Genomic DNA, 18,889 nt, shown 5'->3' with positions numbered 1-18,889 from the left:
CAATTCCCTGAGTCTTAGGGCCTATTAAATTTGTTGTTGCGATGGCAGTTTAAATTCGGGTCACAGAAAGCGTCAACATGGATTCATTCCACCGCAGACAAAGGTTAGCTTTAGAGGTTATCACCACTGTTTGGGGTGGCCAAGAAAGCATTACCAACTCTGGTTCCCCAAACAACACAGCGGTCAGTTGCTGGAGAACTCCTGATATCACAAACTGAGAGGAGTTGGTTCACATTAGTGCAGCACTGTTTGTCTACTCAAAGCAGAAACAGCTGTGGAAGTGGAGGTAGCAAAAGGTGATGTTGGTGTTGGATATATGGCAAGCAGGTGACAAAATTAGCTAAGAAATACAGAGAGGAATATGAGGTCATGTACCTTGGATTCCCTCCTCTTTCGGCCTATGACGGGTCGCTGCAGGAAAACAATCTGTTTGGTGGACAGACTTCCATCGCTAAGGGACAAGAGGGCAAAGAGAAAGAGTTGAGATTATCAGCTGACGATATTGGAAATTCAAAAAAATCTTGAGGTTATGTGATTTTTTAAAATCAAAAACATCCTTTTTTGGTGCTAATTTAGTTCTAAATAATGAGAATGGCATACAAAAATACGCTTTCCCACTTGCTTTTTCATGTTTAAACATTTAGAAATCATGTTACCAGCCTTGGCAGATTTTTCATAATGTATCCTTGTTCATGTGCTTGAAAAATTGCCGCTAGATAACTGTAAGAAATACTCCAGTGAAATGCTGTGATAACACTCATTCTTTTTGACCATCCATCAAGATAGTCAAATGACTGTTGGTCACTGTTCATGCTTCACACTCTTATCTGACAGTTTAAGGATAAAGGCTCACATTTGTGAGCCAACCTCTTTCCTGCTGTCATCTGTCAATGTCATTTCCCTGCTTCTACATTTCAGTCTTTCAGGAAAACATATAAGGATGCAAAACTTCTTTGTGCAATTTGTGAACATCTTCTGTAGCTCTGAACATATATTTCCTCCATTTCCCCAAATGTAATCCTCCATCCCATGCACATGTCACACCCCTGTGTTCTGAGAAGGATAATCTGCACAAGTACTCACGCTGACAGATTAATCATGGCAGGAAATGCAGATTCGTTTTTGAGTGGGCCTCCTGTCTCTCACACTCACTCTTTCGTTTGCTCATCTTTGTCATGCACAGTCTTTTTCTTAGCCCACTATGCTCTCGCTGAAAAGCTGCCCGCTCGGTTTTAACTCTTATCTCATGTGACAGCCTGATTTGTGACAGTTTTATTGTTTGCTTCTGTGTTATTCCCCCTTTTCTCTCCTGCTATTATTGGGCGCGGCTTAAAGGGAGATATGTTGCCCTGTGCTGCTATCTGACACAAGTTCAATAACACGTGCACACATGTGGACACACACACTAAAGTTGGATGCTTTTCAAAGTTAAGCTGCGCGCTCAACCTTGCACATGAGGAAAGATGGCAGGTTTATGATCGCTGCAGAACCCTAAAATCCTGCTACAAATCTTCCCTTTCTCAACATCAAATAGACTTGAGATTCCTCCAGCAGAAGGCTTACTATCTAAACCATCCAAAGCCCACCACAACCTCTTTTTCCATTACCTCCTTCCTTCTACCATTTATCCATAAGCTATTTTCTACACTGTCAAGAATGCTGGACGGCTTCCTGCTGAATCAAAGCTGAAAACTAGCCGGAGTTCCCAGCAAAAAGCCCCAGCCCATTAAACTAGAAAGGAGTGGATGGCTTAGAAAATTACAGGCCTTTACTGAACCCACTCTTGGCTGTCAGTGTCAGCCGCACTATTATAACTTGAAGCCATATAGAACAGCAACAGCCTGTGCCCATTTATGTGTGAATGTACCTGTTGGTGGCTTCATCTGTAGGGAAAAGGCGGCTACACAACTCTGCTGCAAACTGCCACTTGAAATAAAAAGCGCCTGACACATGAAATGCTGCACTGACAGTGGAAATCTTTTATCCACCTCACTAACATTGAAGCATAACGTGTAAATCACGTCTTAGTCGCCAACAAATTTAGATACCTGCTTTAATTAGCAAATTTGTCTGAACCTCCTTGTCTCCTTGTTTTTTATTGTTCCACAGTTAATGCACAGATATTCACACTTACTGTAGTTAATGGCTCCAAAATGTAATTACCATCTACATTAATTGAATGCGGCGAACATGAATGCATGCTCTGAGACAACTACATGAATTAATGTTGTGTGGAGAAGCGGCTGAGCACCAGTTAGCATTAATTTCAGACGCTGTCGAGATCACTGACACTTATCCGACCCCTCCAGATGAAGTGCAGGCTGGAAAACACTCAGACTACAAAAAACCCCACAAAAACACGTGCATTTGCAAATTTCCTATTTAAAAATGGAGGCGTCAACACCACAAAAACAAGCGTAATGACTATTGCTAATCTGAAATAGATCATCAACCATTATTTCGACGCGCAAAATGTTTCAGAGGCAGGGAGAGAAATGAGCCCCGTCTTGTACTGTATCTAGGCCGACTCTGATTAATTAGCCATGTTGTGCTGTTGTGTTGTGGCATTTTGAAAGAGAGGAGAGAGGAGGGCGAGTGTAGAAAAAAACAAAAGGATGAAAATAGAGAGGTAATTAATCAGCTATGCTGTGAAAGAGCAGCAAACATGACCAGCTGAGGTGGCAGAGCAAACAATCGGTCAATGCGCTGATAGAAACACTGCATGTACACTTCATCAGTGTGACACAGCTTGGCATAATATATTTTAAAGAACAGATTCACATTTTTTTAGTGCCTGTGTGTACACTAAAAGAGTTATGGGTGCCTGAAATCATTCCTACTATAGATATCCCTTCCTAAAGGGTTGCTTGTATACGTGATCCACAGACCTTGTTTGGCAGTGCAAATGCTTTTTTAGAGTTTAGTTGGAGCATAAATGAGGTATCAGCGGTCAGAGTTTGACAAATAGAGGCAGGATGAACTAGACTTAAAGTCTTTTTGATATGAAATTTCCTCTTGTGCTTCCTCTCTTTTTTTCTTGCTGAGGGATAGCAAGCAGAGAGACAGAAAGAGGGAATTTGCTATTAAAACCAGAGACCATATAAGGAAGCATCTTAAAGAATAGCTGCTTAAAAAATCTTGAATAGAAATTTATGACAGAATTCTATAACCCTGAAAACTGTGGTTTTATGATACATGTCCCACCTCTAATCCTGAAACCATTGTCTCCTTGCTACAGTTGATCCAGGAAGGATTCAGTCAATTGTGTTTGATTTACTGATGCAAGCGCAGTGTTGTAAAACCATGTGCATTTGTAGTACAAGTGTTACCTGTGAGGATCACCACTTGTAAACCTCAGTCCTCAGTCTCTAGTATTTTAGAGCATTTTTAAAATCACATTTGATTGGTGATTCTACACATGCAGTTTATTATGTCTCAGTGACCCAGATAGGAGCCTGGTCTCATTAGCTCAAAATAACTGCCCGGAGGTGTTAGAAAGATGGCTGCTGAACGGCAAGACTTGCCTATAAAATACCTAAATTATATCTGTGGATGTATTTGGAAGAGCTGGAATCAAAGATGGTGCTCACATATTTGGCTCCATGGTTCCATCCAGTTGGAGAGCCTTGTAGCAACAGCAGAGCTAACTGGTGTGAGATTTAAATAACCATAGTCTGTGTGTAGAAAATGGGTGTATCATAAAGTCTGCTGAAGTGCCCTAAACTTCAATTCTTTTGGACAGCCAGCAGAGGGTGACTCCTCTTGTTGCAAAAACAATTCCAATTGTATAAAAGTCTATGAGAAAATAACCCAATTTCTCACTGGATTTTTGTCTCAGTCAACATTTTCCTATTAAGCTTATGGTCACAATTGTTAGTATCAAGTCTTTTTCAATACAGCATGATGTTTATTTAGTAAATTATGGTCCCATTTAGAGGTAAATAGACAATAAAACAGGATATATTTTAAAGTCAGGTGACCTTGTTAGTATGGATATTCGTTGTCTCTTCAGATCCTCAGTCAGATCCACCACTTGCTTGCTACATCCAGGTTCAAAAACAGGATGGCAGTAGTCAATTGATGAGTGATATCATGCCCATCTTTTATATCAAGTCTGCGTTATTAACAGTTAAGTTATTGTTTGTGTCAAAAAGTCTACTTAATAAAAATTTTAGTTCACTACTAAAATTGCAAAGTATAATATGGATGCTGTGTGTTAAACATTTACTTTTTTTTAAACTTCCTTTAAATAATGAACAGTACTGGCAAGCTAACCTCTTGTTGACACTTTTTCTTGATGAGAGAAAGCCTTTTCTTTCAGTACTTTAATATTAGTATTCGTTGCAATTTGGACAGAGAATATTATAAGTGTCAGTAAGATATGCAGGACCTGTAAGGCTTTATCTGTTTTATTCAGGTTAATAATAGATTTAAAAAAAATCTGACATACCATTTTATATCTGATCACTTTATATATGACATATGTTTTTACTCATGATTGTTACAAGAATAGACATGTACGTTTCTGCCTGGATTTGAAGATGGTTTCAGTTGCTATAGCAACAGCTGACACTGACAGCATCTTTTATCTACTATTGAAATGTCCTTGTCAGAGCATTATGTCCAAGTGTATTAAGCCTTTTTTTATTTGTTGTCATGCTTTAGTAGGACTTGATTATTGTATGATCAGTTTGTTGCCAACCAAGCTAGTTATTAACTGTTTGAGGGTAATGTGTTGATTATACAAGATTACAGGGTTTTTTTTCTTTTTAGTTAAACAGAGTAAAGTGAAACCAGACGTAAGAAAACCTCATTCGAAATCCCATGCACGTTTGCTGAAACCCCCTTAAAAACCCCAACTTTGGAACGGAGCCACAGTTTCATGGCTCACTTCCCTGTATTCAAGATAAGGATGGTAGTTTATTTTGTTTTTTAGCAGACTTTTTGTATGTACTGGATCAATAAGTGTGTTGTACTTCTGACACTTAATGTTGATCTTGCACTGGTGATTCTTCGTTTCTTTTAAGCTTTAGAAGCAGTGATTTTGGTCATTTTTATTTACATAATATAATCTGACAGGTATAGTAGTGACTTCTATAGTATCTCATATAGTACTTTTCACAGTAGTTTTCACTCTTGCACAACTACTTCAAGTTTTCCGCTCACTGCATGACTGTGCATAGCATTTAGCCATATACTTTCATATAAATTATATTCATAGTCATCTGTTGTCAGTGAGAAAAGTTATCTGACTGCACTGGAAGCTAAAGCATCTCTAATAGAGTCTGAAGACTTTTGACCTCTTTTATGTGCATGTTGTTTTTGTTCCATTTTGTGTTTGATACTGGTGAGAAGTACTTACTCGGTAAAATAAGTCGTCACCATGGTGAGGAACAAATTGTTTTTCAAATGAAGCACTTCAGCGTATCTGAGAACATGCGAGACCTTTGACCAAAAGCGGATGTACACTCATATAACAGCCAGGAGTGATGAGTCAGCACAGGCTCAGGCGAGGAACCGTTACATTCTCTGAAGAGATTTTCCACCAACAGTCAGAGCTGCTGCTTTTAAAATGCACACAGGCCCAGCCACTACGCTCCTCAAAGCTCAGTCGAAATTGACAGAGATTTAGGTCAATTTCTGTCAAAAGCTGACATATTTCTGTGAACAATAGCTTGTGCGTATTGTATTTTATGCCGTGTTCCAGTTTTCACAGGAATATTCCAGTGTATAACTTTGGATTTTTAAGTTGTTCAATAACTTTCTACCCAAGGCCCCAGTTTTCAGATTCACTTTTCTGTAGCTCTTTTTAAAAATCTCTTCTCCACAACTTAATTATGTCAGAAGAGGCATGCAGTACTTTGTGCTTGTGCTATCCTTTGCAGATTGATGTCGTTCATGTAAATTGTATGATCAGCTTCACCTTGACCAGATACACCATTAAAATAGGGATTACATGCAAATGCATCAATAATAAACCAATAACAAAGATATAAGAAAGGAGTCCTTCTGCATAATGAATACTCATTTACATTTACAGTTAGATTTCAGTTAAAATGTGTGGGGATGCATTAGATATTTTGAGCGTCAAACACTTTCCTTCATTCAAGTGAATTTGTATGCAGTAGTTCATTCCTTCCTACATTCATTTATAGTTGAAATGCCTTTTTGTATGTAAAAGGAAAACACAAAATTTCAAAACCAGCTGGCAATTCGAAATAGAATGGAGCAGTAAGGCCTCAGGCATTCTCTATTGCTTTCAAATATTTATTCTCCTGTAGATGAACTTTCCTCTACCTTGCTGATTGAATAAGCATAATTTACACTTCTGTCCTCTTTTATTTTTATTGTTTGGGAGAGTTAATGTGCACCCTACACCTTCTTATAAAGTAATTTGAAATTAATTTATAAACTTGTGGGCTTTAGTAGCTCATTTGTTCAAGGTTTTAGCAAGAATTATGCTCATGTTTAAAACTCTCGTCATATTCAGGACATATCACAGATATACGACATGCTGAAGAAAAAGCATCTGCCCTTTCTTTCATGTTTTTTTTGGGGGTGGACAAATGCACTTCTTCTAGATAATGAGGGCTACATATGTCCTGCATTCCCTCTGAAATCTACATCTATGCTTTCACGTAAGTAAATCTCAATGGAGGCTTTCAATTGTAGCTTTTACTCATTGTAAAAAATAATTCAGCACATAAAGATCTTCTAGCATCTCTGAGCACTGCAGTGGATCACATGTTTTCAGGTTACAGTTATCAACAGTGAGAGAAAGAGGATTTATTGTATTTTATCATGTCAAAGTCAAAACAACTCTCTGCAAAATAATTTTAAATAATTATAAATATGAAATGCTAAGCACATGTGTGCATAAGTATTTGCCTTCCAGGCCATACCTAAGCCATGACCCATGCTTGTTTTAGAAGTCGAACACTTGCAGTTGCTATTCTTGCAATTCCTTCTGGTTGCCAACAGAGGTCATGAGAGGTCACAGATTACTTGACACCTCTTTAGTAATCAGATGAAGGTGATTACCTGTTAGTCTTGATTACAGGAGTTGGCAGCACACATGTGAGTCTCCATCCATATGTGGCCAGGGACTGCAGCAGAGGGACATAATCAGCTTTCACCTGCAAACCCTGTGAACAAAACAACACGTCCGTTACAACCTGCAATCAACCCAAACAGCCCTAAACCCGCACATAATCCTCATTCTTCTAACCTTAAACGGCAGCACAGTGAATCGTGTGCATGCATATTATGCTGCACAGTGCTACCGTGATTACCGCTGTAGAGCATCAAAGTATGAAATGCAATCAAGCGCTGTCAGCATCACTTACAAACGCGAATCTCATTTTGAAAAATACCTTCCGTCTCAGATATGATGGCTGTAATACAATGCATTGTGCTGTGGGAGATGTTGTTTCAGCAGCAGTGTACACAGGAAAGAATAAAAACCGAGACATAAATCAACTGCTGCAGAAACTCCCTGGCTGCCATGAGTCAACATGGCAACCATCTCTATTCATGACAAGTATTTGTCAGCACAGTAAGTCCTTGAGCAAACAGACTGCTCATGTGAAGCTGCTCACTTTGTGGTAAACATTATGATACTGTTTACACTATTAAAATACAATTAAATGAGCCGTACTTGCACTGATGGATTTAAATCAAGCACAAAAATGTAAATGCTTATTTTGACTTGAGGGAAAAGAGTTATTCAGACTGAAATATACACATTACTTAATCTGCTTTCAGAACACACACAAAAAAAAACCCTGCTCGGAGACTAAGGATGTGTGTGGTTTGCCGTCATGCCATGTTGGGTATCAACTGAAAACGAAAAACCGCAACACGTGTCAATCAGATTTTATCCACCTACTTCAACATACGCACGCACGCACGCACGCACGCACGCACGCACGCACGCACGCACGCACGCACGCACGCACGCACCTCAAAAAACAACTCAACATTCTCTAGAAATTCCTAAGTTATGGATTCTGCAAAACAAAGATCAAATGAATGACGAGACTAAAATGAAAGCATTCAAGCTGTTACACTTCATTTCATAAATTCCAGACTGTTACACGCAGTGGTGCAATACAAGTACTGATATGAGTCAAGGAGGCAGTGAGCATGAACAAAGTACTTCACAGACCCTATTCATAGAGCACCGATCAACTGTACATGAACTGACTCCAGAATGCATCACACCTACATCCGCCACATTAGCTGTCACAGTACTGCGAAGTGTGAAAATCTTCTAATTAAAGCAGCGCCAGGCGAGGTTTTCATGTGAATCTACCCTACACCGCCTTCACCAGCCTCCGTCACAGAGAGCCTGCGTTAGATGAGCGTCCCATTGTCCCTGAAGGAGCTCAAATTCATAAAAACTGGATAAAAACTTCAGAGTAAAATACAAAACCGAGAGAGACTAGCAGCTTTTTAAAAACTGTCCTTTTGTCTGGCACGCTTCTGTAGAAAATATCCAGTCAGGGAGACTAATAAAGTAATGATGAGCAGGATATCTTACTTCTCTTGCTCCTGATTTGGAGCTGGAAACAAAGTAGTTGTTCACTGCAGCTTTACTAGTGACAGAGTTCGTAAATAAAACGTTTTATTGTGGAAATAAGGGTTCTAGTTGGAACAGAGAGTCAAAGTGAGACTGTGACATCCATGTTGTGTTCTCAACGTATGAACATATGACATCTGTAACTGTGATAAAATATTGTGTATTTCAGGTTTAAGGATTTACACAATAAAAACAAAGCAAATGCCAATTTTAGGAAAATAGGTACACAAAGACAACTGTTCTGAGCACATTCATGAACAAATGGAAGTGGAACTGCGCAGCTAAGACAAAACTCATAGGATGTGTCAAATTTACAGCAGTAAATAATCACATGTATGAACAGAATAGGATACAAGTATAAAATCTGATTTCATAAGGCAAATGATTTCCTATAAAGCAAAAAAGAACACTAATTAAAGAAGAAACACTTAATTTAAAAAGTGATTGAATTGTCAAAAGCATGCATATGAAAATACATGAATGATGGACACTAAAGAAGCACAAAGGAAATAAATATAAAATTGCTGCATGTAATGTTATTGTTACTACAGTATAAAAAATGAAAATACTGTAAAAAAAAAAAAAAAAAAGAGGAAACAGGATGCCTGAAAAATATGTTTAAAAATAGTTGAATACAATAAATGTTCAAAAACAAACAAACAAACAAACAAAACAGTGAAACAGTGATATTTGAAGCTGATTTAAATAGAGTAAAACTGGATTAATTTAAACTGAAATTGGTGATGGACCAAAGTACTATTACACACATAATAAGCAGATTTTTGAAATTAATATTAAATACAGTTTTGCGATGATGGGAATGGTGTTTACAGTTTTGGACAGACTTTTTTAGGGTTAAAATGTAAGTAAGACTTTTTTCTGTTTCATTTGTAATATAGCAAAACTCTAAAATCACAGTGAATTGGTAAAAAAAAAATACAGTTAAACTTTTCACATTTTACAATTGCTGTGTTGCTTTTAGTTGCTGGTTGGATCATTGTAATATCTACTATAATAACAGTTGGTACCACAATATTTAATATTCCAGCAACTAAGAATGACTTTCCCTTCTGCTAACTATTGAGCTCTTACTAATACTGCTGTTACTTCTGAATACAGTAACTGCAGTACTTTTATGCTGCTCGTACATATACTTCTGATACTGCAGCTGTATCTAATGGTGGTGACAGCATACACTGCTCCTTTTCTTCCTTTTAAACCCACCGTTGCACAACTTGACATTTTTCTTCTACAGGTTCTTATTGGCTGGATAGACAGAATAGGTAGAAACCAACAGGGAGCAAAGTTGTAGGTTGCACAGAGCTAATCGAGAGGATACAAGACACTGCTCCAGACATTATTTACACAAGCATTACTTCCTAAGTTCCTACAGGGAGCGGCGCATCTACATTTTTTGCTGGTTTATGTTGGAACTACTCCCAGAAACATACTCTTTTTCAAAGCCTGCCCAGAAAGTAAATTGAGAAATAATTTTTCTGTAATGGCTTGCTGTTCTTTGGAGTAGGTGAGAGTTAATCACAGTCCCTGGAGTGCGACTCTCTGGCTCTCTCTGACTTATTATGCGAAGCCACCTCACAGCATCAGCACTCCAGCACCAACCTGTGAGGCTACAAAACAAAGTAATCACATCGCCATCTCTATATTTGATGTTATCTGAGGGACTTTAAAGAAGGGCTGCACAGTGAGGGGACAGAGAACCTGTAGCTTAACCTCTTCGGTCAAAGCTGCTTTAGACTGGTTTATCCTGAGCTCACCTTTTCACACAGTTAAAAACATTTTGGTCCCACTACTTTACTAAAGGGCATCACCAGGAAGAAAAGAATCTGTATTTTTCTTTTACTGTCACAGCTGATACTGTAGCTAAAACAACCTGTAATAACCCTCATCTTATACTGAAGTTTTTTTTATTGCTAAACTCCCCTTCCCCCTTTATCGCTTCCAGATAAGGTATAGAGATATATTATCTAGTGTTTGGAAACACAGACCTGAGACAGAGTTTGTTTTCAGGCCTGCGGCGGAGGAGGGTGCAGCTGCAGGTCAATTTGAAGTTCACAGTGCACTCCGAGAGTCAGCTCAACAAAAACACAGGTCTATTGTTTTTCTTTCAACCCCCTCCACTGACTCTGCAAGGTAGACATAACAAACCATAATGCTGTTTTCCACCGGCCCTGAATATAGCTGTATTTTTGCAGACGATCGGGGTCGACAGGTTTGCAGCCACAGTCCAGTAATGATGAAGCAAATACCTTTAAAAAAGGCCATTGAGATGCTGCTGCTGCGAGCCTCGCTCAACCTGAGGCGTTGTCACAGCAACAGAAGTGCAGCATCCACTTTTCAAAGCACTGCAGCGACCTTAGGTAAGACTCACTGGTCCCCTTTCAAAGCATTTACAAAATATTTAGCAATATTTGCAAAACTTTCCAAATAAAGAAAAAGCTATGCAGAGAAACAAATTCTTCTGAAAATTACATAAAAATGTCTCTGTATTTATACCTTGTAATAAGTACAGAATTACAAACAAGAATAAAGAAGAAAATTTCTGAAACATTTTCAGTTGGTACGATGGAGGCCCGGTGCATATTGTGGAGACATGAGGTCACATGTGGTCTTCTTAAAACATCAAGTGATGGCAGCGAATGAAAGGCATAACCACAGGTGTGAGGATTTCATCTCGATGTGGCTCTAAGGTGGCCATCGATGAAGTGCAGACGTGGTCTTTGTCCATTGATGAAGTGCAGACGTGGTCTTTGTCCATTGATGAAGTACAGACGTGGTCTTTTGTCTATTGCATATCCCTGCCCATACCATCACTCCTCCCCCTCCATGGGCCACTCTCAGTAGCGTTCCCCTGCATGATGCCAAACACGACGTCTGCCCTGAACAGCTGAAACTGAGAGCCATCAGTGAAAAGAACCTCCATCTTACTGTTGCCCAGTGAACACTGGTCACCTGCAGAAGCCGATTATGACACCATCTTGCCATTGGATCGAAGCCTTGGTGTGAGTAACAAGATTGAAGTCAGCTTCCTGCAGGCGATTCCTCACAGGTTGGGTAGATGTTCTCTTGTAAAACAAGTTCATCAGCAGTCTCTGTAGCAAATTTTCCGACAGACCACCAGGTGCATGTGGTGGATTTGGGTGGAGAATTGTAATCTGTCACACCATGTGGACATTCAAGTACACGGTTACAGCAATTACTGATATGTATCCAGCCTAACTAATAGGTCAACTACCTTTATTGCGACCTGATAAACTAGCATGAATGTTTGTGTAGCAGTTTAACTACAAATGCCTTCAGTAACTCATGATCAGCAGATGACTTGCTGTTTAATTGCAGATGTTCACATTTTACTTGCTAATCTTATCTTAAAATCTGAGATTGAAACTTCGCGCTTGTCCTTGATAAAGAAATCTCACCACAGGGTCCATTGCAATGATTTATCGATTAGTTGTCAGTAATTTTACCAATTGGCGACTATTATCATAAATGATTAATTGGAATTTTTTGAAGAAAGAAAAGTCTAAATTCTGTGACTGCAGCTCTTTTTAAAAAAAATTTTGCTTTCTTTCCTCCTCTGTGTAAAATAAATGTCTTTAGGTTGTGGACAAAACATTGTAATTGACATTTTTCGCCATCTGCCATTGTATCTACCAAACAATAATAATCGGCTATGAAAATAATCTACAGTACAACAGTAAAAATATCACAAGGGTATAGATTTATTTTATTTGCTATTCATTCTATTGTATCATTTTATATGTTTAGTTTAATTGTTTATCTATTCAGTGTTTTCTTCTACCTGATCCCTCAGGGGACCTTTTCTGGGGTTCAAAATGGATTACTGCAACAATAATAAGGCTTACAGAGGGCTTTCAATATTGGGCTTTTACAAGGCATTGGCCTACTTTTGAGTCAAGACTACACTATGTAACCTGATAACACATGATGAGGTAGTTAGGAAAACAAAGGATCAGCCGGTACGGTTCATCATGTGTCGGTGAAAGCTTTTATCATGCACTTTAGCAGGGAGACGGAAAATATGAGCATTTGATGGTTGCAGCTGACGTTTCAAATGGAGGTTCTGAGACAAGTCAAAGGCTTTAAAGCTGGAATCTTAATTACTTTATTTTAAATAAAGAGAGGGCCAAGAGCAAAAGTATGACAGGGGTCCAGAGTTCTTCTCTGTGCCTCTGTTTACTGCTTTGTTAAATTAGCCTGCCGGCTGGTTCGCTGAGACACAGATGATTTTTTAGGTTACACTTTCAACCACAACCTATTTAGGAGAAGAGAGGAACAAACGATTAAGACAAGCTAGTTCCTGTATCATCGTAACCTCAATTTTGACTCAGGTCTTCCTCAGATCTCTCCAGTTTTGCTCATGATAATAAGCTGCAAACACACGACACTGGTTCATTTCAGGTGCCGCTTTCAGCCTGATGCCTATTTTCTTTAATCTCGTTTCTTCATTCTTATCAGCCGTCCATCATATGGTTGCTAGGCAGTGGTGAGAGCAGAATTCAGATCCTTTAAAACTTCATTAGAAGTAAAAGTCATTCTGAGTCAGTCAAAATTGTACAAGTAAAATGATTTGTTTTCAGCAGAAAGCACTTTAATATCAAAAGTGAAAGTATTTGTACTGCAGAAATGTAAAAATATTGAAATGTAAAAGATTGTTAATTCAAATGGTTCAACGTAGTGAAGGTAGTGAGTTTAATTCACCGCTTACTAACTTAGAAAACCAGAAGTTGCTGTGAGATGATTAATAGGAAGGAAAGAAGAAAACAAAACAAAGCTCAGCAACCATGTCTGGATTTTATTTGGACTCATTTTATTTGACCTCTTTGAGCCTCAAATGTTTTTTAAATTAAACCATGTGAGATTTTTTGAGAGGACAATGGCCCCTGTTGCAGCTGCTGACAATGCAGATATCTGCAATGTAACAAAGGACACTGATGTTTCTTTTTAAGGATTCACAGACCAAAACGGTGGGAAATCACTGTTTACATTAGATTTTTAATCATTTCAATAAATATAGTGAAGTTACAAATAAAATATTTCGTTTTGAAATGTAATAAATCCGTAATAGAAAGTTGCATGAATTAAAAATACTCAAGAAAAAATACCAGAAAAGTTTATGTAAGTGCATTATTTGGTACATGTTACTATCATTTCCTGTATCTTACTGTATCTTATAAAGCCTGCACCCTATGAGCCCAAACCTCTCCCTCCGTCCTGCAGCTATCAGCATCATCGACACGTTGTCTGACAGAGCGGCCGCGACCTCTCACTCGCAGGAACGGTGCAAATTACTCTCCTTCTATGTAGGTCAGCTCTTCTCTCACCTCAGTCAGGGAGAATAGAGATATCATGGACAGGCGGTTCACGTTAACGATCGGCTCTCTGCACAGCATGCAGTCAACAGCATCGCACACAGAACACAGACCGAGTCGCAGCCTGTATATATGGCTGTAGATTTTAAATAATGCACAAGGTTACACATTAAAATTATACAAATCTGCATCCACTGTTTCTTTCACCATCTACTGCAATGAATCTGTTGAACCCAGTGGACTCCGGTGGATTTTGTGTGAACCTGATTTCCACGAGATAAGCATGACTGAACACAGATGTGATATGTGTGTGCGTGTGTGTGACTGAGGTGTCCTTTTTTATGTCTTAAAACCATTTCTTCAAAGATTCCTCTGTTGCCATGCTGATGCTGTGATGTGGGGCCCTAATCCCATTTTAGACATAATTTAGTTTCTCGAGTCTGTGAAGTGCTGCTCTTCAAAGCTGGGGATGCAAGTGAATTCTTGGAATAAATGACAACAATGTCGTCGCTGTTAAGCTCCTTTCACTTGCTTTGACTTTGGACTGCCATTCCTTGAATTTGAACTCCAGTGATATCAACTTTTAGGGTGTCTTTCTGCAGGAATAGACACTTTCTCTAAAGTCCCCTGCAGATTTTCTGGTTTGTCTTTTGAGTTAAGAGTTTGCCAGGATCAAGGAGTGAGCAAACTGCAGTGCCTGAAGTGGTGAAGAGAACATTTTACTTCCTGACAGTTATGCCATGATATCCACAGTCTACAACAGGAATATTGGAATTCATATATTCTTGTTTCTTGAGAGACCAAAGCAAAATCATTGCATACTAAATCTGTCTCCACACTACCCATCACAACTCAAAAAGAGAGAAAACAGTTCTTTCTGCTTTAAATCATTAGTGCAGAACCCCAAGCTCATAAGACAACACTTATTTTTATTATGTTCTACTCGCACTAATAGTACTCATAAACAAGAAATTCTGTTTTTGTAACCAGGGAGCTCTTATCATTTTTCAAGCACTGGTAACCACTGCAGTAAAGTAATGATTTTCTTGTGGAGGTTCAGCTTCTTTTTTCTTTTATTGTGATTATAGGTACATTAGTAGAGCCATGCAGCATCTCTGCTATACCTAATTAGAGTAACAAACATCCATTCCAATATTATTGCTCTGCTAAGAGGTATTTCAAAGGGGTCAGCAACAAAAACCCATTCCTGATATCACCTTACATTATGTGACCATGCAACATAATTCCAGTTTTATGTTTTGATGTTTGGGGATTTGGAGCTTTATGTCTCACCTTGAGCTGAAAGAGGATGGACTTCATTGAACTAGCACTTCCTTCCATAGCACATGGAGCCAAGATTACATGCATAACAGGATATTACTGGTACATGTCAATGCATGTGGTCTTTTGGGGTTAGAGGAAACTGACCCTTTAGGAATGATCTTTTACAGAGGAATGGTCAGATATGAAGCTATGTATTGATTTTGGGCCTCTAGAACAATGATTCTCCTCTTAAAGGAGCACTTCACTGAGTTAACATATCAATTTACAAGTTATTGGGAGCACTGCAAAGTCTGCATGGCTGCGTAATGTATTCTGTGTATGAGAAAATTACTTTTTTGCTCTGTATACTGTGGGCATGGAGTTGAAAAAACATATTTAGGAAGAGGGTAAGCTCTACGGAAAAACATTGCTTCTCAGGAAATAAAGGGTTATTATTTTCAAAGCTTGATCCACACCGGAAAATAAAACTGTAGATATATTATTTTAATCTTGACAAATCGCCCAGTTGTTGTGCTGTATATGAACATGCAATACTAAGTAATTGCTGTTGCAGTTTTGTATTGGATTCCCACAACAGTGCATGCAGCAGAACCAGGGAAATCATGTTTTATTCCATTTATGCACCTTTCTTGTCAATAGTGCCTATAATACCCATAATGCAATTCAACTACCCACAGTTCAGGTCATGATTTGGGTATGTTATGCTTGCTGTTGTCTTGCATTACTAAACCTATCTCCATAGCACTGTACTAATGCTGGAGACTGGACCGCACCTCATTATCATTCTGCCATAATGGAAAAAAAAAACTGTAGTCCCTTACACTGATCACAGTTGTCTTGTGCAGTGCTAAGTCCAAGATACAGCCATGGTGGCCCAGCAAAATAGTGACAGGGGGAACTGTTTTGGTGAAACTATTGCATACAAGGAGGTGAGCATGGTCATCAAAATGGCAAATTCACTGAAAAAACAGCCAGCTTTGCCTCATCACGTTTCAAATTTTTGCCAAAACTTCACCTTTTCATTGTGTCGGTTCCTGCTATGAGGATGTTGTTTTCTGTAGCAAAGCAGCTTTTGAAAACCGTAACTCTCAGATAGCAGAGGGGGAGCAGAAAGCTGCGTGAAATGGCAATTCGATACCCAAAGTCTAAATCTGGTGAATGAGACTAGTAGTAGCTAATGTTGCCTGAAGCTTTTAGCCTGAGAGCAGGCATGATGGATGAGTTTATTTCAGTCTCCAAACCCTCAGATTTAAAAAAATAATTCAGACGTATGTGTATTCTCATGGCTTATTCAATGCTAAATACAAATATTTTTGCATATTTAGTCCTGCTTCCAGACCTTAAAACAGACTTTTGTGTATAAGATTATGATTGGAATTCCCTTTGATTTCTTAATTATAATCTCACGTGTAATCATGTTAAAAAATGTTCTAAACATTTATATAGCAAGTACAATTCTATAAATCTTAAAAGATGCTGTAGAACATTATGAAAAAAAAGGTTTGTTGCAACAAATGTACTATGAAGCAAATTCAACATACCCAGGACATATTTCTGTTCTCTCGCTTCACTAAGTCGACACAGTCACACAAAGCTGGTTATCAACTCAGTAAATCAAACCCAAAGTTTCTGAATCTGGGTAAGAACCTCTCCATTTAAAAAGGGACACCAGAGGACCACTCACAAATACGAACAGGTCGGCAACTGTTCATGCTTGCTACAAATATCTCACAATAAGAACAAAGTATAATCTCATACTAATATGAGCAATTTAAAAATAAAAGACGAGCTGAAAGCAAAGCAGTTACTGCTGCCAAAACACAAAGACTCAACTGAGTGTGTAAATGCACAAGTTAATAAGCTTATCAGTATCACTGCCCCATCATTAAGGCACGAGCAGTCTCGGGAGCAAGTAAAGAACAAATATCAAAAATTTAAACCAGTAAGTAGACTTACTGCAAATTTTATGAGGTCAGCTAGTACAAGGCTTTAGTGCTTTAATCAGTCACCTTCTACAACAGCACATATAACAGTAAAGCCCGATTTAAAATCCTTACAGTAAGCAAGTAAAAATAAAAGCAAGGAACACCACTGACCATATATATCTCTCATGCCTATGCTTGTCAGGGTTTGAACAGACTCAGAAACATCTTTTCTTCCCCAGAGACCCTCTCACTTTCTACGCCTCAAGCTTCCTGAGATCTTTCAAGAATGAACTGGCATTTTTTAATAGAACTGATTGATCATAAGAGGTGTTTTTGTATGACTGATCTGTTATCTTGAACATAACCTGCTCATAGCATTTTAGTCTAACCCTAACTCTGGTATTATAGCCCAAAAATGCATAGTTAAACCTTCAATTCACTTGGTCACCGCTAATCCTGTTTCGTAGTTCTGACCAAAGTGTTCACCATGTGTGTATATAATCCAATAAACCTTTTTCTTTAGTAAGAAGTGATAGATCTATATATAACATCTTGTTTATCATCTTGGAAAGTTAAAGTACAGCTTGTTGCACAACCTGCATTTGCCATAATGGACCCACCACTGGCTCTGGCTGAGCTGAAGTGGATAATGGTGCTTAAAAAACATATTTAAAAGGTAGGAAAGAGAAGCTTCTCAGCATCTTGGACACATCAGTTATTCTGAGCTGAATATCAGTTCATCTTTTAATAAAAAAAACACATACATGGATGCTTTTGTGGCTCTGGTGCTCCTTCACTGTTTTATCTGGATACACAGAGACTGAAACAGAACATCTTCCTGCTAATGCACTTTTCCCTTCTTGATAAATAAATTGTCCTGCAGCAGCTCATGGCAAGAAAACATATTAAGAGCAACAATAGCTGAAGACCGAACATGTTTTGTTTGGTTATTGCTCCTATGAAGTTTGATGAAATGATAAAAAAAGACACTCTCAGTGCATTAGTTCCAAGACTGCTCCTATATTGATTTTCCCATAGGACACAAGCAATGAGATTCTGGTCCTAATTGGAGTTTCATAGCAGAAACCCTTGATGGGTTATTCATTCTGAGACACTTCACCGTCATCCATACGGTTCTTATTCAGACCATGTTCAAGGAAGTGCTGCATCTTCTAATGTACTTAGGACATCTGTCCAAAGTCTGTTGTTTTACTACAACAAATGTGAGCTCTTTAGCACTGATGGCATTTTTATGCAGAATCGATGCAGACACTGCACTTCGTGTACATACGCTTTGAATTTATTTAAGTGGATTGTCATTTCATTTAGTTGTTTCAGTGCTGTTTACTCCAGTCTGCGCTCTGCTGCCGATTTCGCAGCAACACTTCCCATAACACTTGTGTCTTTGACAGTTTGACATTTATTTTTTGGTTGTTGTCTTTTTTGACTTTTTTGTATATAATTTGGTTTTGAAATAAGACTTTTTTTCACCAGTGTGTTTGTCTCACACACAACAATGTATGCTGTTGTCACATCACATCTTCTGGAAAATATTCCAACCAAATAAAACTAATGTCATATAGGGAATATACTAAATAAATGAACTAAATAAACAGCCTGAGATGAATGTATTTTTTGTAGTTTCATTGTAATTGTCATGTCTTAATTGTCAGCAAGGTTAGTCTTGGATTATATTTTCTGTTTGTAACCAAAGTGTGAACTTACTATACACCTTGGCACATTTTTGC

General features: G+C 38.4%; 1 pseudogene; it reads right to left on the bottom strand.

Moving 5' to 3' along the window:
* LOC110954857 (raftlin-like) overlaps positions 1-18,889 on the bottom strand; it is a 135,462-nt pseudogene that overhangs the window by 6,463 nt on the left and 110,110 nt on the right.

Source organism: Acanthochromis polyacanthus, chromosome 12, assembly GCF_021347895.1.
Source record: "Acanthochromis polyacanthus isolate Apoly-LR-REF ecotype Palm Island chromosome 12, KAUST_Apoly_ChrSc, whole genome shotgun sequence".
Classification (NCBI taxonomy): Eukaryota; Metazoa; Chordata; class Actinopteri; family Pomacentridae; genus Acanthochromis; species Acanthochromis polyacanthus.
This window is presented reverse-complemented; position numbering and strand designations above follow the sequence as displayed.